Genomic DNA, 22,019 nt, shown 5'->3' with positions numbered 1-22,019 from the left:
GTCTTTATCGATACAACAACAACAACTTAGCAGCCTTCGAAATGGATTTATCTGCGCAGCTATGGCAGGTTGTCTGAAAAACGGTCTAACTTCTATTCTAAAAAAAACAAAAAACAAATTAAATTTCAATTATTCAAAGTTCGATTCGAGCTCAAGGCCAGAACAATATTTTTGTTATTAATGATAATTATTGTTTTTTTTTAATTTTTCTATAATTGAAAATTTGTATTTTGTTTTTGGAATGGTAAATAGAAAAATTTTCAGACAAACTGCCATAGCTGCGCAGATAGATCCATTTTGACTAAAACCTTGCCGAAATCGAAAACTTTTCGATACCATAAAGGCTACTTTTTGGTATCAATCTATAAGTTTTCGAAAACAAACTGACAACTCGTCGCTAAAAAAATTAGTTAATAATAAATAACCTTTGTAGCACTTCGATATCAAGTTAATAACACGTCTTTTTCGATAACACATCTAACACATCAAATGATAACTCTTCGAAAGCAAACAGTTAACACTTCGATAACAAATTGATAACACGTTGCAAACATACAATTCATGGACAGAAAAGCACAAGCTCCCCGATTGGAACTTAAATGTATAGATGCTTGCAAATCAGTTTTTGACAGAGCGAACAGAAGTTCGGCTGTTGTGGTAAGGATTCGTCTATTGTGGACCAGAAGAATGAAAACATTGCAAAAATTGTTCCGAAGTAATACCGAAATTAATACCTAGCATTTTTGAAATAAATCTTCCAAAGTGGTACGAGAATAGATTCAATAACCCCAAATCACGATATCTTTTGGTTTAATTCCCTTTTTTGATGTTTTCTGCCGAGATCAGTGCAAAAAACCCCTGTGATATGAAAGTAATTCCAAATGGATCCAAAGCTAACCCCGAAACTGTACCAATTTTGAAGCAAATATCTCCAACTAATCTCTTAATACACGCGGAATTATTCTGATTCTTTGAGAATCCCCAAGAAGACCCATAAATAATGTCAAGTTTTCTCGAAAATAGTGAAGTATACACAAACACATAAAGTACAGTGTTAACACTTTTCGTAGCTATATCAAAACTAATTTTGGAGTCAATGCTGTTGCTCATTATATTGAGCAATGGCAGATGTGATCAACAATCCGATATGGTGTGGTTGTAGCGTGATCCGCCTTCCACGCCGAACGTCCTGGGTACAAGTACCGGCCGAAGCAACATCCCATATTTTTTATTATAATAGCATAGTATTTTCTTCAGCACTTCCTGGGGATGAAATTCGCACTATTTTGGTTTTTATATAATAGAAAAACACTACAAATTTTTTGTCTGTGTAGTAGTCGCTTCATTTTTCAGAAATTGCTTCGCGAGTAATCTTAGAATTATAAAGCAGCGTATACAAAAATAACAGTGGTAGTTTTTATCAGAATTCGCGAACTAGAGTAAATATTACGAAAGCATCGAACTTGTTATTTAGTTTCCTGAGTTTTTATGAAGTTGCAGTTTGGAAGCTCAGTCAATATTATTAGATCAAAGCTAAGGTCTTTCCAAATTCTTATTGGATTTTTACAATTTATTTTCGAAGAGTGTTTTATATTTTCTTCCACATAGAGAGCGCATAACTTGATTTGTTATATGGAAAAAAATCTGAAACACCCTGTTTGTCAAAATTCAATGCGAATTTTGAGAGACTTATAACTTGTACTCTGTCAGACTTTAGTTGATTGGGCTACAAAAAAGACAAAAACAGATCACTCGAAACAAAAAGTTCGAAATTTTCGAATATATGCGAAACTATTTTTGAGATTGATTTGCATAGTTTCGGTTACAAAATTCATAGAAATGTACACTCAGAGAAAAACGCCGTTCTAAAATCCAGTACCACCGAACTCAATTCAAGCTTTTCATGTTTTTACTTTTTTGTTCTTGAAAAACGAATGACCTTTTCTAAAAACAACAACCTTGTTCTTGAACTGACAACCATTTTCTTGAAAAGATAACGGTCGGTCTTAAAATATGAACAAATGTTCTATTAATGAGAACGATGTTCTTAAATTAAGAACAATGTTCTTAAATTAAGTTCAAGAAAAAAGAAACGGTATAATTCGTGTGTACTACAATGATAAATACAACATTTGGCGCAAGCTATCGATCAGTTGTAGTGGCCCAGCGGCTATGATGTTGCGGTTGCAATCGTGTGGCGCGAGTTCGAATCACCGTCAGACTGAAGTTTTTTAAAACAATTTTTTTATATTCTATTTTTTTTAAACTTATTTTTCGTTCAGTTCCATTCACATATGCACAGGTAGTTCTAAAACTTGTTATGAAATGTTTTAAATATATATTCAGATTGCATCATCAAATAAGAAAAATCTCTCGATAAGAGAAATACATGAAAAAATGCATAATATGCGTTTTTTTCAAACCTTTTGGCTTTTAATAATATTTTTTCTGTTATTAATATATTTTATTAATAACAAAAAAATTATTTATTAATAAAAAATAGTAAATAAATAAATGGGTAATAATTAAAAAATTACCTTCCTCGTTCTTGAATTGAGACCGAAAACTGTTAAATCGACCACAAAACGTTCTCGAAGCGTGAAAACGAAAAATCTTAAATCAAGCCCAAGTAGTGCTTGAAATGAGCACAGAAGGTTCACACATCAATACCAAACTGGTCATAAAATACGAACGGTGTACTTGGAAAAACTGTTCTTAAAACAAGCCCATCGGTCACGAGTTAAGAAAAAACGTACTTAACAGACTTTTGTCAATGAATGTTCTTAATTTTGAACTTGTTTCGTTCGTTTTAGAACGACTTTTTCTCTGAGTGTATTTTATTTTGTTACAGTTTACAATGAAATATTTCTATTGTCGTTTTGCATACTCTGTTCGATGATAAGCATAACACAAAACTAAACAGTTTTGAACTAGTTTCCTGAAATATTGTGAGTGTTTTTGAATGTGTTAATGTGATTTCTTTCTAAGTGCTTTTTGCATTACAAATTACCGACAACTGTCAGTGGGCGTATGCTCGCTACAAATTGACACATACCAAACAAAGTCAAGGTAGAAAAAAACAAAAAAAAAATATGTGAATTCAAGGGTGTGAGACATCTTACGCGTGCAGTTTTCAATTTTCGTTATTTATAACAACGAAAATATGTGCAAAAATTAGCATCAAAAATTTTAGTTAAATAAGTTTAAATAAAAATAGCATACCAATCAATCAAAAAAGAAATGTTTACGATGGTTAATTTGGTTTGACAGTGAGAATGTTTGACGTCTTGCGCGGAAAGGAATTATAATATATATTAAAAAATTTTTATCTAAATGAGTTGATGCTCATTCACGCGCTTTCTCTTTCAGCCTCCTCTTAAGAGATATAAAACGCATTTCACACTACCATTCTCAATAATTTTCACGTCCCATTTCTCACTAATTAAAATAAAGAATCAATTAGAAAATTCATTGCCAAAAAATTTTACGGTTCACTTTGGCTCTTCATTTTAATTATGCATGAGGCTGTGTGCCAACTGAGAAACGCTAAAGAGATTAATGATGAGTAGCTATGTGTGGCTCGTAGCTCAATATGACGTGAAAGCGAATTCTAGTTTTATTTCTAATCTTATTTCTACTTAATTTATAATAAATACTGTGCGCCACTATTTAAGTGCTATATTTTAAATATTTTGTTTAACGTTTCCTGTTCTCACTGTGTCCATTTGTTAAGATCCTATTATGTTTGTACAATATTTTCACATTCATGTGTACTTCATTTAGCTTACTTCATTGTTATAAGCATATTTCAGTGGCTGAGATAGCTTGGGAAGGTCCACTCCGAATCGGTCGAAACCAACAAAGTTTCAGGCAACGCTACTACCTACACAGATTTCTTTGACTTTTTGCAGAAGCGCATAATAGCGGAAACGTTTTCATTCCACCTGCGTTGCCCTTACAGACTAGTTGACGCAGTTTGCTTTATTTAATGATTGCTGTTCTTTGCATTGTTTTGGACCTTCAAACCAAGGAAAAGTCGATGTTAGTTGCCCTCACAGCAGTACTAAATGAACAGTTTGCCATTTTGCGAGATATACTTTCTTGCTTTGTTAAAGCCACGTGAGGTTTTCAGGATAATATTGGGCTTTCATTGAAAAACTCTTTTAGGTGTCACACATCAATGGTTCTGACATCGATAGCTATTAACAATGTAATTTCTGTTCACGTCACAGGGAATTGCAGAATCTAAGCGTAAAGTAAGCTCAAGCGTAAGGTAAGTTCAAGAGTAAGCGGAGTGTTTCGAAGAGGTGTGCTGTATGGGGAGATATTGAATGTAAGTGTATGCGTAATGTATGGCGGAATATACAATGAAAGCGTAAGTGAAGTCACTATACTGTGGCTTAATATGGAAACAGTGTACATGGACGAGTTGATATGAGCGAAATCAGACAGCAAATTTAGGCAGGGCAGGCGCATTTTCAATTTCTTATCGACGAGTTAACGGTTTGTTATAGGTGCGTTACCGACGAGTTATAGACTAGTTTCGATTTGTGATCGAGGTGGTATATATTCTCTTTCCAAGACAAGTTTCATTAAAGAGGTATCGGTTTGTTATCCAAAAATTATCGATTTATTTGGGAAAATTTATCGGAAATAAAAATAATTTATCAATTTTTGTTGCTAAGTCGGCCTACTGATGTGTAAGATCGCGGGTTCGAGTCGAGCTCAAGGGCTAGGTTAGGTTGAACTGGGCGGTCCATGAGGACCTCACATAGACTGAACAATTCTGTAGTGTTACCAGAAGTATGTTTTAACGACCAAACTGAAAAACCCTATAAAAAACCAGGACCTATTTTATAAAATAACTCCGTCCTCTTGGCAAATACTAGAAGCTTCCTAGGATTTAAGCCACTTGGTGCTCCTAGATCTGATAGCTGTATCACTCCTAATAGCTGGAGTCTTAGCCTGGCAAGCGCAGGGCACGAGCACAGAACGCGCTCGATCGTTTCCTCCTCCAGCCCGCACTTCCTACATCTGCTATCACTGACTAAGCCTAATTTAAAGGCATGCGATGCCAGAAGGCAGTGTCCAGTCAGAATACCCGTCATGAGTCTACAGTCCTCTCTTTTTAATGATAGAAGCAACTTTGTTAGTCTAAGGTTGTAATACCTGCACATAATCTTCGACACTTTACAGACCCGCGCTTGAACCCACGCCTTTCCTATTTGGTCGATCATGTGTACCTCTCGCCTTCGCTTAATTTCGCCCAGTCTAATTAGGACGTCTACGGAGCAAGCTTCAAGGGATGTGCCCTTTTTAGCTAGTTCGTCCGCTTTTTCATTCCCAATTCCCATATGCCCTGGGACCCAATATAGATGTATGCTTCTCCCTGTCCCGATTCTCTCCAAAGACTGCTTACACTCTAACACGCATTTAGATGATGTGCTATGCGAGATTATTGCCTTAATTGCTGCTTGACTGCCAATATAAAAGTTAACGCGGTTGCAGCTTAAGCTATTCTCTTCCAGGGTTTCCACTGCTTTGGTTACGGCTACTATTTCCGCTTGGAAAACGCTACAGTAATCCGGCAGCCTGTAGGATCTGTTTATTTCCGGATCAGCACAGTATACCGCAGACCCTACTTATTCCAGTACTTTGGAACCATCTGTGTACACATTTATTGCCTCGTCCGCCCTTTGAGCACCCTTGCTCCAACCGCCCACCTCTATTGTGGCCTTAAGATCACCCTCGAAGCGCAGATAGGGAATCAGGTAGTCTGTTCGTCTTGTGATTGATGACGCTATACTACTATGGCCGTATGGTCGGCACTCAAGCTGCCCCGAGGCACCGAGCCTGGTTGCAGTTGTTAACGCTATGTTCTTTGCTATCAGGTCTACAGGTGGAATGTGCAGAATGGCATACAGTGCAGCTGTCGGGGTTGTTTCCAGGGCTCCCGTAATGCTAAGCAAAGAGTCTACATACCCCCTCTAATTTGTTGAGGTATGTTGTTTTTTGTGTGGCTTTCCACCAAACAAGAACTCCATAGTATAGGATAGGGCTTACAATCGCTGTAAAAACCCAATGAGAAAGAGAGAGCGATAAACCCCACGTACACCCCAGCATTCTTTTACATGCATAAAGTGCCGTTGAAGCCTTCTTCACCCTCTCCTCCACGTTGAGCTTCCATGACAGCTTACTGTCTAGGATGATTTCTAGATACTTTGTGCAAGGTTTCTCCTGTAGGGTCACCCCTCCTAACTTAGGCCTAATCCAATTTGGAACCTCGTACCTCTTTGTAAACAAGACCATATCCGTCTTATCCGCGTTGACTATCAACCCAACATTTGATGCCCAGGTATGAATATCCCGAAGCGCCCGATCCATCAAAGAGCTAATCGTTGGAAGGCACTTTCCACTTATGACAATTGCAACGTCATCCGCGTAAGCCGTAAGTTTTACGGGTCCCTCATCAAATCGCCTGAGCAGTTGGTTGATGACCAGCGGCCACAACAGAGGTGATAGCACCCCTCCCTGCGGCGTTACACTGTCCACTGATTTCGTGGCCTCGTACAATCCCCATTACTTTGAATTTTTTTGTATAGCTGTGTTAACAGAAAAGTATATCAGTTTTTAAAACTTTTGTTGCGCCAAAAAAATTAATGTGCTAAATATCGGAGAATAAAATGGATGCGAGCAAAACAGTTATCTTAGTTGAAAGAGCATATTGTGAGTATAATTTATTCATATATTTTTACATTAAAAACTATTACTTTTAATTTTAAGGGCGCAAATAAACTTTGAAACCCGATTTCCCAACATTTTCATTTTTGCACATTCATGCTTCTGGCAAGCGGGCGACGATATATTACTATCAAAAAGGTTTCGATTATTTTTCGGGTAGCTATTGGTATGTTATCATAAAGTTATCGTTTTGTTAAAAAAATATCGAAAAGTTATCGATTTCCTAATCGGGTGTCACCAGTTTGTAATCGGTGTATTATAGATTTGCTATCGATGACTCATCGGTTGGCTTTGAAGCAGATACCTATAACACTTCTTTATAAAATCGATGACACATCTGTAACCCGTACTTTTACTAGCGGATAAGAAACCAATAAGATAAGCCGATAAAAACCCAATACCTCGATGATAATAACTCGCCAATAACTTGTCGGTAATCTTTATCATGGACAGATTTATACCGGGGTTGGTAACCTTATGAAATAAAAAAGTTGAAAAGGCTCACTCCTGAATCAAATACATTGGAATTTGTTTTTTTGTTTTATTTTTTGTAACTTGGTTATTCGACATCCCATTTTTTTAATTTATATGTCATTATATTTGCCTTGAGAAGCGCTATATAACCCCTTTAGATGTCCTTTAGAGCGCTACAGTTGTTTTCATATACTCGGTTTTCTTAGTTTTGTCATAAGAAAATCATACTTTAAGGAGCTGCAACTGGTTTAGCTGACAAAACTCTACGATAGTAGAACGAATAATAGAGATTCTCAAGACAAAAATTTCGACAAACCAAATTTACAAACTACATAGATGTTAAGTAGCCAAAGAACAACAAAAAACCAATTTCGGCTTAATTTGGAAGGATTAAAAAAAAATAATAATTAACAAATTTTCCAAGACACTATAAACATAAACTTTTGCAATTTTTCCGACCCAGTCTAGGCAGCACTCAGCGACTAGTTAATCATTGGGTTTAAGTTAAAGCTTGTTTAATAGACTATTGTGGGTATTCGAAACACTTGAGATGTAAATAATAGAGCAAGCAGAGAGATATAGACTCCAAAGGCCATCCGTAAGGCAATTGATTTCTATACATAAGAAGCCTCCTCAGATTGACTATTGGTCTTAAGGGTGGGTCTTGCCGTGATAGGGGACAAGACGTAGCAATTGCTGTCACCAAAAAAAGGAATCGGCGCTCTTGCGTCTGTCTGTACAACCTAAGACTCGTTCCTTTTCTATGCTGGCGTTAAAGCCGCCAGATGTGCTTTCAATGTCACAGTGGGCTGTCAGAGGAGTTCTTATACACGCGGCTCGCCTCCTCGTCGCCACGTAAAAGAAAATCATCGACCATTCAACCTGCCCCCGCAAGTAAACGCAATATTTTCATTATTATTATTAGCATACAAATAAATAATTGTGGCCATCCATGGTTTTTAATTTCAGTTGCCACTGTTTCTTTATGCAAATTTCATTCGTTTGCTGTATTTCCGTCTATTTTAAATGTCTGTCATTCATTTGATTACAAGAAGTACATAAAACAACAAGGCCAAAAATTCTTTACAATCATTTACAATTGTTGTTGCGTTTGCTGCATTCGTTGTTGCCGTTGTTTGTGCCATACAAATATTTTCGTCTTCTCAAAAGCATTTTCATTGCCTTATTTTATCTGTCAATTCGATTTCGTTTGATTACTTGGCTTCTGCTGTACGAAGTCGTTATTCGATGCTTCTTTTTTCCTTCTTGTGCACTCATTCTTGCATTGCGCATTGACATTTCGACAGTGAAAATGTATATAAATTTACATATGTTTATACATACATACATAACTATACATCTGTGTGTATGCATATATAATAAATTCCTTTAAATGCCGTACGGCAGTTTCCTGCCGCCACTATTTTTCAAAATGTCAAAATTGTTTTTCCCGATGAGGTGTTGATAGGCGGCAGGCGCACTTACTGAGTTCATTACACCGATTGTTGCATATATCGTGCTATATAGCGCATATGCACATGTGCATGTGTGTATGTAAATGCACTTATTTGTTGGTTTGCGATGCTCTCCGCTGCGTGTACTTTAAATGAAATTAGGAAATGTAAATAAAGACATTTCTTTATTTTGACTGATTTATTTGCAAAAATTGTATTTTATCATTTGAGCAACTACATACTTACATAAATTAATTTAATGCATCTATTTACATGTTAAGTGTATGTTGTCAAGAGCTGAATGTAAGCCGCAAGTTTAAGTTGGCTGATCACTGCAGTGTCTTCCAAGCGTAAGTTAGGGATGCGGTGGATGCAATGCCAACCACTGCCACTACTGTTAGCTCCTGCATAGATGAGCCTCGAGTCAGCTCAGCAAACTTTGGGCGGACACCACCTCTTGCAGGGTAGCAAGATCTTTCTGGCCGGAATGGGATGACAGGTCTGCCACAAAATAATTTGGTTCACTAAGGCTCACCTATCAATGGTCATTGGGGTTTTGACAGGGCACTTCCCCATGGGAATCCATGCGGTACGTCTCAATACACCGAAAACTCCATCGAGCTGTAGCTGTATGGAGGATGATGAGGTGGAATCATCGAATCACTTTAGGTTTGATTGTCCAGCTTTTTCCAGAACAAGGCGAAAGTACTTCGGTCGCGACTCACTTGGATCTCCGGAGGATTTATCCTCACTCTGATTCTCTAATTAGCTATAGCTAAGTCACCGTTATTTTATTGTATGTGGTATCACAACGGACCTTCATGTTGTCCAAGTGAGCTTCCCCTATCAGGGCCGCTACCACCTAACATAACTTTACCTAACCTAGTGGCTTATTTTCTTTAGTATATACATATATCATACCATTTTGAGTGCGTTTGTACGTAGTAAAAGTAGCTGCATCCGAAAAAGGACCCAGGTGGGTCCGAAAAAAATATTCCAAGATCAAGAAAAATCCGGTTCCAAAAAATTGGCGGGTTATAAAAAGGTACGCGGGCACGCAAAAGTATTCGACTCTAAAAACAAAAAAAAAAAAACCTGATCAAAAAAAACCCGCCTCTGAAAAGGAGTCGGTTCTAAAAAAAACCCAGTTCTCAAGACAACAAGACCTGAAAAAGTGCTCCGCTCTTAAAAATTACCCGGTTTTTAAAAAAGTAGCAGGTTCTAAGAGAGTACCCGGATCCAAATAAGAGCCCGGACCCGAAAAGTATCCGATTTTCAAAAAGGACTCGGTTCTTAGTGCTCGGTTCTTATATACATAAGAATTCGCTCACTTTGCTCAATAGTATCATACCTGAAAAAATACGATTTTTAAGTTAACAAAGATATACAGGTTAAATGCATATATGATTTAAAAAAATTTAACACTTCCTTTATATAAATTCATCGAAATGAAGCGTGAAATTTGTCTTTAAACATTGATATAATATTAATAAATTAATTTTTTTTTAAATTTTAACAATAGCTTTTGTAAACGGCTATATAAAGCAACTATAAAGGTAGAACTCAACTAACGAACTTAGGTGAGCAGTTACTTAAAGTCCAATTTGATCGCAAGGTTCACCACCTCAATCCGTGCGTCCACAAGCAGAGTTTGTTGTAAAGGGTATTTTTCTCGCTTTGAAATTTAAAATACATTTAAAATGTCAAGCCTCTAGCTTTTCTGGACCTTACATAAACATCTATCGAAATATATCAAGTCTCATATAATTTTTTTTACGATCCATGCTTCACCTAATGAAATCCTTTTCATTGTCATCGGCTTCTGAGGTGTTATTGTTGGACTCACTGAACCCAAATCAACAGTTTTTTGAAATTCTTCGAATGTGTTTATTGCTTCCAAAGAAAATGTGATATATCTCAAACCGTTTAATAGATAGGAGCGAAAATGTGAACCATGTGTACTGCTGAATGAATTTTCAAGATGTGTATATATGATATATATGTATTAAATAAAACTTGCTGTTATTATAACGAAAAATATAAGTAAGGTCACTGTATTAGTATCACGGAAGCGGTTTGGGTATTACTTGGCATTTGAATTCTTTAAAGACAATGGTTATATTTTAAACCTGAAAGCGTAAGAGAATATTTAGAAAACCCTAATCGTACCACACTATGTCCAGACAACGACGCTAGCTTTTCTACACAATAGCGTAATCTCTTACTGCAACATATTGCCTGCTGAGTGGCATATCACTCTATTTTTGCTGTCGTTTCGAAAATGCCTTATATCAAAAAAAAAAAAACTTTTGAGTAACGCCCTATTACAATATTTCCTTCAAAAACGCCCTATCTCAGAATTCGGCAGAAGAACGCTTTATTTCCAATTTGTTTAAAAAACGACCTATACCTTCTGGCATTAGCTGGAGCGTTTATGAAAAAAAAATCTTGAAGTGTATTGTGGGGAAGAATTTGCGAAAGTTGTGCTGAAGATTGGTCAAGTCAGGGTTCACGTGGTTAGTAGCTCTATCAGACAATCTATCTTCGGTGCTTCAACTAAATTCTTCCTATTTTTAAAACATACATATCATGGTAAAGCATAAGAACAATTCTTTTCACCTTGCGAAACCTGACATTATCACCGACGAAATCATCAGCGACCTTATTTACAACATGGACGTCCCAAATGTGGAACATTTTGAACATCCACGTCAATGGCACTACGCTACCGACTGTCTTACACCCCAAAATCTTGGGTGCGACGTTCGATCAGGATCTACATTTTGGTGAGCATGCAGCCGTAATTGTACCGAAAATCCAGAGCCGTAATAAAATCCTCAAATCTCTTGATGGCAGTACTTGGGGAAAAGATAAAGAAACGCTCATTACCACTTACAAGGCAATTGGCCAGCCGATTGCATGCTACTCGTCCCCGATATGGTTGCCAAGCCTAAAGACTACTCACTGGAAGATGCTACAGGCCTGCCAAAATTCTGCCCTTAGAGCCGCCACTGGTTGTCTTATTATGTCCCAGAACATCATCTACATAATGAGGCGAGAATACTCCCCATCAGGGAGAGAAATAAAATGCTAACCAAACAGTTCCTGTTGAATACCCAGACACCTGGGCATCCCAACAGACATCTGATTGATGAGCCAATACAGCCGAGGAGCTTAATGAGTCATCTCCGTAAGCATTATGAGGAAATACGGCACCTGAGAATGAAGCCAAAATACACAAGCTGAACTCCACAAACAGGCGTCAGACCTCTATGTCAGGAACTCAAAGAACAAAACTTGCAGAACGCACTCTCCCTAGGGAAACGCGAGTCACTCTATCTCAACTTCGATTTGGATACTGTAACATGTTAAAATCTTACCTATCCAGAATCAACCCCGACATACAAACTGTATGCTCTGCTTGCAATGTGTCCCCACATGACACCAACCATCTCTTCAATTGTAATGTGGAACCAACGCCTCTAAAACCCCTCTCATTATGGTCCACCCCTGTTGAAACAGCAAGTTTCCTTGGACTCCCGTTAGAGGATATTGACGACAATTTGTGATCGGTCACACCTATTGGATGCGGCGAAGCACATATATCTATCTATATAAGGGGTATCAAGGGATGCACATCACTGCCAGTTATAAAAAACCAACTGCGAAATTTTACACTTTCTAACCGTTCAAAAGTTATTTGAGAAAACAGGCGCTTTCAATGCCAGCTTAAGACGGATTTTGCATCACCGGATTCACCGGTTTATTAAAACGAAACACTAAAAGAAAAGTTATATAATAAATTTATATGCCCACTTCGCATAATTTTTTGAAAAAATTAATAAGGAACAATGAATTTAAATAAAATTGTTCCCAAGTTGTTAAAAAGGCAAGTTACCCGAAAAAGGTGCCGATTTTTTCAAAGATTCTATATCCCGACGGGCTGAAAGAATAAGCAAAATCAGTGATGCAAAATTTTTTATTAGGCTCCAGGGGTTTAAATACTCTTTTCAATTGATCCTCAGCTCATGCTTAAGTTGAAGATATATGCACGTATGAGAACTGTTTGAAAAATCACTTTATTTCCTTAACTATAAAATAGTGTCTGAAATGAATTTTGATTTTCACACTTCATCATTCAACACCCAAGTCTCCCCATTTGACATTTCCTAAAGGTGGCAGCCTTATCGCCAGCTAGTCCCTTGGAGTGAATCACGTTGAATACAGCCTGTCAACCGTGTTTAAATATTACCTACGGCTCCTGTTACAAATGTGAATACGTAGGCACAGATTTTAACCAGGTTAGGCTTTGTCCATCGCAGGAGCGCTCAAAGTGGTGAAGCAAAAGCTTTACCAAGACAGTCGAACAAATGACCGGGTGTTCGACTACCTAACGTTTCAAGATGTTTCTTTGGTGTATCTCGGCAGCCTACCGCGACAAAAACATCCGTCAGAAAGTTTTCAGAGCTACACCTAGAACGTGTAGGAAAATGACGTCAACGAAGGTATGAGTTCGAAGTCGCAGTCCTATAGCTTCTGTGCTGGCATATGGATGCCTGGTAGCGACTGGTGGTCGGGATTGCTACTGTTCGCACGCCGGATATTGTAGCTCCTAGAAACAGCCGAAAAAACTGAAGGCGCCCTTTTGCGCGATCAACAACAAGCCAGCATTGATGTTAGTCGTTAAAACTGTGCCGCAAGGGTCATGACTATTAGTAGATAATTGATCTCCCCCAGCGGGTTAGGGGGTTAGAATATACCCGCAGAGGGTATGCCTGTCGTAAGAGGTGACTAAAGTACCAGATTCAAGGGGTTGTGTAGCGCAACATTTTCATGTTGCCAGCGCAATATATAGCTTCTCCAAACCCAATTGTCAACATCACCTTAGAGCGGCGAATCCCGTTTCAATAACAGACGAGGCTCTGGCGACCCCAAGCTCATCATGGAACTTGGGGGGTGGGGAGGGAGGGACGGCCTGAAGGTTTAATGTGGCCATATAAATCGTTCTCGAGATGGTCGGGCTAGCACCTTAATGGCGCTGTGTTACCGGAGCGTACCGGATCTGTATCCGGCAAAGGACCATCACATCGATAACACTCCCCTTCCCCGAAGGGAATAACCTTATCGCTACAACAACAACAACAACAGTAGATAATTGATAAAAACCGTATGTCGCCTTTGTGCGTGACCAGCATGTAGCCACAAATGATTTAAAGAAATCGTGCCGACGACGAGTATTAGAGTTAGCCCAGAACATCTCCTTCGGTGAAACTACGCTACAAAGCTATGACCATTTTAAGTATTTCTCCCTCCCTCCGCAAGAAGTTACTCCTGAAATTTTTGGCACAAGTCGCGAGATTTTGAGGCAAAACCCCCGGATCTTTCCGAAATAGCGAAACATCGATTTCCCTGAGTACATATAAACAAAACCTTTCCAAATATATATTTTTTTTAATTTTCATTATACAAGCCTCCCAGATACTCATTCACAATTTTATGATATTGTTCCAAATCGTCAAACATACCATTGACATTAGCAGTATGTTTCCATGTTCATTAGTTTTGGGCAATGTGATACTCTGAAACACAGACATTCAGTTAAGAGATTCACGCCGCCGCCGCAGCCTCCGATAAAGTCATCGTAAACCCCTAATGCAAAGTAACGTGTTCAAGATTGTACGCAACATAACAATGAGATATAATATTTTTTAAATAACTAATAAGGTACATATGGTTCTATATATTATTAAACAAATATATACCTTATCACAAAACAGTCGACTTAAAAAAATTATCTTAAAGATACACTAAATGTTTAGAAAAGAAAATAAAATCATGACATCACGCAACAAAAATTTGATAAATCACACAAAATCGTGACTTTGAAAGTATTCGCCAACTTAATTTTACTATAAATATATATGTATGTATAAATTGTTTAAATGTTATCAGAGCATTTGCACAAACAGTTTACCGCATTCGGTACACACAATGACGCAAAACTCTCGCGAACTACAAACTAAGCAAACATGAAATGAGTGCGAATATTTTATATAGGTAAAACAATCGAGGCGAAACGGGGGTGTGCTCAGCAGCCAAAATATTTATTAGTGATTCATTGAATAAAAATGGGATAAATAACGTTTAATATGTATATAATTACCGTTTATAAGTAGATGGGCGTTACGTAGCGAAAATAATCAAGCAGATTTGATAGTAGAAGAGTTGTGGATCGTTTTTCTTTGTTTTGTTTCGCAAAACCATACAAAAATATTAATAAAAGGTGTGAGCTGCATACGAAAGTTGTTGGCATGCTCTGCAGGTGATTATTGAAGTTTTTTTTTTTTTTTTTTTGTTGTTAACAATTGTTGTATGCAGTAGTTTTGTTGTTTCGAAAAAAAATTCTTTTGTTTTTTTCTTATAAAGCAGACGACGGCAACTGAAACTCAGCTTTTCAAATATTTTTAGAACGAACTTTGGAGTTTTAGCAACAACTTAATCAGCACCGTAACACAATAAACCGTTATCTTTGCGCTTTTAATACATTTTTTTTTTAATTTCTTTATAAATTGAGTCGGTTATTGGACTCTATGATTATTTTTACTTCAATACACTTTAATTGCCATATTCTGTGCTTCCATCAACTATGTAGAAACTTTTCTCAATACATATTAGGAACATTTGTATTCTAACGCACTTACACGCACACACACATATATACAAATGCGCCGTATATAATGCATACATTATGCGCTTACAAGTATTTTTTTGGTCGCGCATTAAATTCGAATAAAACATAAACATATACACTCGTTTATATTTACTAAGTTTTTTAAAAATAACTTTTAGCTAACACGCAAGAAGAATTTTCATTTGAAAATCTCAACGCGCTTACGATGGCGGACTATATAGAGAGTTGTAGATGCGGTGATGAGACAAGCAACCAGGAACGAGAGCGTAAAGCTGTTGAGCCAACCAGCCAAATGCCGCTGATCTGTATGGTGGACTTGTGCCCGAAATCACACACAAAATTTAATTTCAAATCCAAAAGGCACTAGTTGAAACTGAGCAATGAGCAATGAATAAAATGAATTTATATCATAGATGAGCACTTAGCACTTTTCTAGTGGCAATAATTCACTTTTAACGTTCGAATGGTTTTGAAATTATCACTGCACTACCAATAAAAATGTATCACCTAGCTGAAGTGAATTTCAAGAATTTTGTTTGAATTCGCAAACTAGAGAAAAATTTGCCAAATATTCCATCTTTTTATTCGAAGTTCTCTGAATTTTGCTGAACGATTACTTATTTCGGAATCATTTTAAGTCACGAAATTGTCTATAAACATTTTCGGAAATAGTGATCCTGTAGAAGTCCTAAAACGATCGCGAAATAGTCTCGAAATGATTCCGCAGTTATCCCGAAATGGTTACTAAAATAATTCCGAGTGATGCTTAAACTTTTTTCAAATCGGCCCCAAAATTGTCTCGAAATGATTCTGGAAATAGGCTTGAAGTGATTCCGTAACGGTCCTAAAACGGCTTGGAAATAGTGTCGGAATGATTGAGAAGTTATCCGGAAATGATACCTAAAATAATCCGAAGTGACCCCGAAATCGTTCCAAAAAAGTTCCGTCATCGTCTCGAAATAATTCCGTAAATATTTTAAAGTGATCTTGCAACTCTCTTGAAATGGTTTAAAATTTTCTCGAAATGAATCCGTTTTGAGTATGCAAAAAACATATGGGTCCCGTTGCGCCAATTTGTACGAAAACTTCAAAGGACCACGGCGCAAATTGGAAGAAAAGCTCGGCTAAATCTCCTCGGAGGTAAATCGCGACAAGTATTTTCGCTTTTTTTTCTATTTTTACCGCCGACTTTTAATGTTCATAGCTCAACGGGACGCCACCCAATTCGAATAGGAGAGTTTTCAGTTTTGCTGAAAATTAGCTTAATATAAGGGTAAAATTTATAATGGAACCTGAAAAAGACGGCTAAGAACTTGGGAAAGTCTCTTCTAAATTCGTATATCAAAATATGAGAATAGGCTAGTCTCACGCATTCTTCCCCCTCTCTAGCTGTCCTTATTCATCTCCCTCTCTCTCTCTCTTCAGCGCTGACAACACTTGTTCCCACTCACATGCTTAAGTTATGATATATCAAATATCTGTGTTAACACAGAGAAAAAGTCGGTAAGAATGAAAGCTAGCTGACGTAAATATTTGCGAGTTTTAGTCAATCCACCTTCCACGTTTAAAGGTTATATGTTTTGAGGTTTTTCGTTGCTGAAAAAAGTCACAAATTTATATTGATTTATATAAAATATTTAATCAGAATGCATTGGACATTAGAATTGAGTTGGTATTCGAAAAATCAATCTTTCGTACGAATACATCACAAAATGTAAGCAAACAGCTAAATCTCTGTTCGGTATGAAGTACAATGAGCGTCGCCGGGAACCTCTCTTGAATTGCGCGGTAAAACGCGTACGTGATTTAGGCAAATTTTCAGAGATTTTTATTTCTTTATTATCGGCGTATAAATTATGTCAACTAATTTGTTATTATTTTATTTTCGATAATTCAATAAAAGACTTCTAGGAATTTTGTAACTGAAATTATGCAAAACAGTCTCAAAAAAGTTTTCGAAAACATACGAGGAAGTTCCAGGATGTTATCGAACTTTTATTGAGAGTTTTTTGAATTTTTTAGTATACAGTTTTCTAGCCCAATCAATTTAAGTGTAACAAGTTACAAAATACGCATTGATTTTTTAAAATTTTACTTTAGAGCAGCACTGGCAACATTTTCGATCAGCAATAATTCTTTTATATCGAATTTGTTTCAGCAAGCAAGCGAACTTTTACCGACAGGGTGAACTTTATTTTAATAATATCAGTAAAATTTATATGATTGCAGCTGATCTTAACGCATGAATTTTACACTGCATTATGCCCATGTATGTTTCACACACACATGCATTTGCTTGTATGTATGCATGCCTATTGCACCACATCACCACCAAATTTTGTTCGACACGAATTTTATTATAGATACACACTTGGGATTTGAGGCACTCGTTCTGCTTCTTTTGCTTTTTTTTTTTTTTGTTGCTCGTCAATTTTCTTATAGCATAAAATTTACTTGTGAAAACATTTTCGTGAAAAATTGCACGTTTCACTTGAAAATAAATATATTTTCAAAATATTATGGCAGGAAATTTTTTCCCAAATTACAAAATAATTACATTTTTAGTGTACCCAGCACGAAGATGTAAGTATATCCATAAAATTAAATTTAAAAATACTTTATATTTCACTTCTTTGTTGTTGGTTTTTCTACACATTTATTAAAGCACACATTCACTATATAAATGTATATATACATACATACATATATAGTATTTTTTCCGATTTTCCGTTTACAATCTGCTGGGACAATCCACGGCGAATAACTTTCAGCGACGATGTGCTCGCGCCGTCTAATTACATACTCAATATTTGATCTAAAGAGCCAGCACAGTTTTCTACAACTTGGCTAACGTCTGCTATGAGGAAAACTTTCGTATATCCTAAAAATAAATTCGTTTAAGGAAAATTTGTTTTATTTACACTTACGAATATCATCGCCTATTTGTTATGTACGAATGTGTGTATTATGTGTCTTATGAAAAGCGCACGAATTTCTTATGCGCTATGTAAGAAATATTGAGAAATTAAAAAAATTTGCGTGCAACGGAGAGCGTTAGGCGGCCTTATGAGAGGCACGCGCCACACACGATTCTTGGCCGAAACTTAACGGGGCATTGGAGTGAGAATTAGCTGCCGAATCAACTCACCATTCGATTGATCAGTATATGTAACCCGGCCTATGAAAAGGTGGCTTCTGACTCAAAAAAAAAACTGAAACTGAACAGAAACTGAAGAAATGCATTGTTTATCTTTAGCAGCTGTTTCTCGCAATTTCTTTTTTGAGTCATAAGCCAGTTTTTCATAGGCCCGGTCACACATGTGTATGTCATTATGTATTCTTAACAATGTATTCTTGGCAAACTTTAAAATTAATTGCAAAATATTAAATGCTGACTTTGAATAAGAGGAAATTAATTTTCGCGATAATTGATACAACTAAGAAATATCATAGAGATCAACAGAAGTAAAAAAAAAACGAATTTTTTAGGCGACTGAGCAATATACAAGTCTAAACTAGACTGTAGTGAACCATCTGTAGTAAATTGCCTTCAAAAATGACCTTTATGCCCCTATTACGGTTTACAACTCAACTTAGTTGGGTTGTAATTAAAACAACTCAACTTTAAGACAATTCAACTGCTGTTTGGTATTACGAGTTACAACTTATTATTTTAGTTGAAGTTGAATTGATGTTGCCAACCTAAAAAAGTGATGGTTTGACAGATAAATGAACAGCTGATCAAATTGTTTCGGAATTCAAGTGATTTTTTTATTACTAGCAAAATGGATATCAATTAAATAATATTAGATTTATTTTATAACGAAGAAAATATTTGTGCGAAGTGGATTAAAACCCATATGACTCCAGAACAAAGCGCTACAAAAACCGTATTTTACTCTAAAACAGGATACCCAGGAGTAGTGGGAAGTATCGATGAGACTCACGTTCACATAACTTCACCTATTTTGGCTACATCCGAACTCCGCCCTGCCTCGTCCAACTTCGGGATGCCGCTCCAGAAGGTCAAAAAGTTGCTCAATGTAATCCTTGTTTGGAAACTTGTTTATACTCAGCGTGCTTTGCACACAGAGTATATTAACTTTGATTGGATAACGGTTGGTTGTACAGGTATAAAGGAATAGAGATAGATATAGACTTCGTTATATCAAAATCATCAGTATCGAAAAAAAAATTGGATTGAGCCCTGTCCGTCCGTCCTTCCGTCCGTCCGTTAGCACGATAACTTGAGTAAATATTGCGTTATCTACACCAAATTTGATACACTAGCTTTCCTGGACCCAGAATATATTCGTATTGAAAATGGCGCAATCGGATGATAACCACGCCCACTTTTTATATATATAACATTTTGGAAAATACAAAAAACCTGATTATTTAGTAAATAATACACCTAGAATGTTCAAATTTGCGTGTGGACTGATATTGAGACTCTTGATAAAAATTTGTAAAAAATTTTTATAATGGGTGTGGCACCGGCCACTTGTGATAAAGTCAATTTTACAAATATTATTAATCATATATCAAAAATCGTTAAACCCATCGTAACGAAATTCGGCAGAGAGGTTGCCTTTACTAAAAGGAATGCTTTGAAGAAAAATTAACAAAATCGGTTAAGGACCACGCCCACTTTTATATAAAAGATTTTTAAAAGGGTCATGGACGAACAAAATATGGTATATCTTTGCAAAAAAGAGCTTTATATCAATGTTATTTCCCAAGTGGATTTATAACAATAAATAGAAAAAACTTTAAAAAAAATGGGCGTGGCACCGTCCCTGACTAAGCAATTTTCTATGTTTCGGGAGCCATAACTCGAAGAAAAATTAATGGATCGTAATAAAATTTGGTACACATATTTTCCCTATAGCAGGAAATATTTCTAGTAAAAATGTATAAGATTGGTTTAGGACCACGCCCACTTTTATATAAATGACTTTAAAAAGGGTCGTAGGCAAAAGCAATTAGTTAAATCTTAGCGAAAAATAGTTTTTTACCAGTCGTATTTTGTGCCATTATAACAAGAAATAGGAAAAAATTCAAATATTGAAAAATGGGCGTGGCACTACCCCTTTCTTACAATGCATTTCCCAAAGTTTCTGGAGTCATAACTCGACGAAAAATTTGGTGCACATGTATGCCTTTTAACAGGAAATATTTTCAGTAAAAATGGACTAAATCGCCTTTCTTTTATATAAAATATTTTGTAAAAGTGCAGATGCAGGTAATAAGCTCTTTGTAGTAAAAGTTGGAAAATTTCGTTAATAACCCTGCCCTTTTTTTGTAATAACGCTTTTTAGTACAATGGAACTTGTGCGTTTATGTTCTATCTTTATTTTAAAATAAAAAGTAGGGAAATCCCAATATCGAAGGAAAACTGCATTATTACCCGCTCAAGGTAATTGGTGTTAGCCTCTGTATCCTTTTTTCTTCTTTTAAACGAAAATTAGTTCAGAATAGAACCATATACTTATATCTGTATTATTGCGCAGCCTTGTAACACTATTAAGCAAGCAAAATAAACAAGAGCATTTCAGGTGTACAGCTGGGTATGTAATATGCGGTTTCACCCGAACTTAGACTTCCTTACTTGTTTTTTTTTTTTTTTTTTTTTTTTGTTATATCTATTTTCTTAAGATATGGGATTTTCTTTATGGCGTAAAGTCCAGCTAATTTACGATTCCTAATCAAAAAGCCGTGGTATGGTGGCAGCGTACTCCGCCTACCACACCGGAGATCCCGATTTCGATTCCCAGACAAAGCAACATCAATGTTTAAAAACAAGTTTTTTCTTGTTCTTTTTTTTTTAATTAGATAAAAGCCTTTCTGAGCGGGGTCGACCGCCGCACAGTGGCGCCTTTTGAGTTTTTTCTTTGCAAAAATCATAACATTTGAACCAATGAAGATATTTTAAAAATTTAAAATGCAAATGAAAGCTAATTATTTGAAGTTTTATTGTGTGAAAGCTAAGAATGTCACAGATACAGGGTGCTTCAAAAAAATTCGTCAAATTCGACAATTTTTAGAAAAATGCAAAAACAAAATGTTTCTAGTAAAAAATAAAAAAAATAAAATGAGATTTGTCTTATAATGGCATATTTAAGCATTAAATAAGATAAACTAATGATTTTGATAAGATAGCGTGGCACTGCCCACTTATGATAAAAAGTTGTATCTAAGTAGTCACGTAATCAATAACTACCAAAATCGATAGACGTATTGTTTCTTTTAAATGGCAATACTCTTATAAAACTCAAATGTCCGTTTTTGGTGCCACAATAACAAGGTGCCAAATATGTATTTTATTAATAATTAAAAGTTATTGAAAGTGGTTCAATGAAATTTTATTTGAGCTAAAGATTAAACAGCCAACGAATTTTGGAATAGGGGAGTGGCACTGCCCAGTTATGCTAAAAAGTTTGATCTTAGTAACCGCTTTACCAATTTGTACCAAACTCGATAGATGTATTGATTTCTATAAAAATTTAATACTCGCCTAAGCTTTAATATAAATTTGATAAATTTTAGAGAAATGCAATAACGAAAAGTATATATTTATAAATTACTAAATTAATTCTTTTTTTTTTTTTTTTTTGAAATAAAAAATTAACTTGTATATAGATATCTTATTTTTCAGT

The 22,019-nt window shown here is 36.1% G+C and overlaps 1 protein-coding gene across 5 annotated transcripts in view; it reads right to left on the bottom strand.

Moving 5' to 3' along the window:
- Positions 1-18,296, bottom strand: part of Nuak (Nuak family kinase 1) — a 113,393-nt gene extending 95,097 nt beyond the window's left edge. The window contains exons 1-2 of one of the 5 annotated variants that reach the window (XM_067762955.1): positions 17,918-18,296; positions 14,833-15,324 (exon numbers count right to left, since the gene is read on the bottom strand). The gene's annotated coding sequence lies outside the window, so the exon portion shown is untranslated. The remainder of the gene's footprint in view (positions 1-14,832; positions 15,325-17,917) is intronic. The other 4 variants (XM_067762956.1, XM_067762957.1, XM_067762958.1 and 1 more) reach the window with 4 other exon arrangements.
- Positions 18,297-22,019: the final 3,723 nt, after the last annotated feature.

This window comes from Eurosta solidaginis, chromosome 1, assembly GCF_040869045.1.
Source record: "Eurosta solidaginis isolate ZX-2024a chromosome 1, ASM4086904v1, whole genome shotgun sequence".
NCBI classification, from domain to species: Eukaryota; Metazoa; Arthropoda; class Insecta; order Diptera; family Tephritidae; genus Eurosta; species Eurosta solidaginis.
The sequence above is the reverse complement of the archived record's forward strand: the minus strand, read 5'-3'. Positions and strand labels throughout refer to the sequence as shown.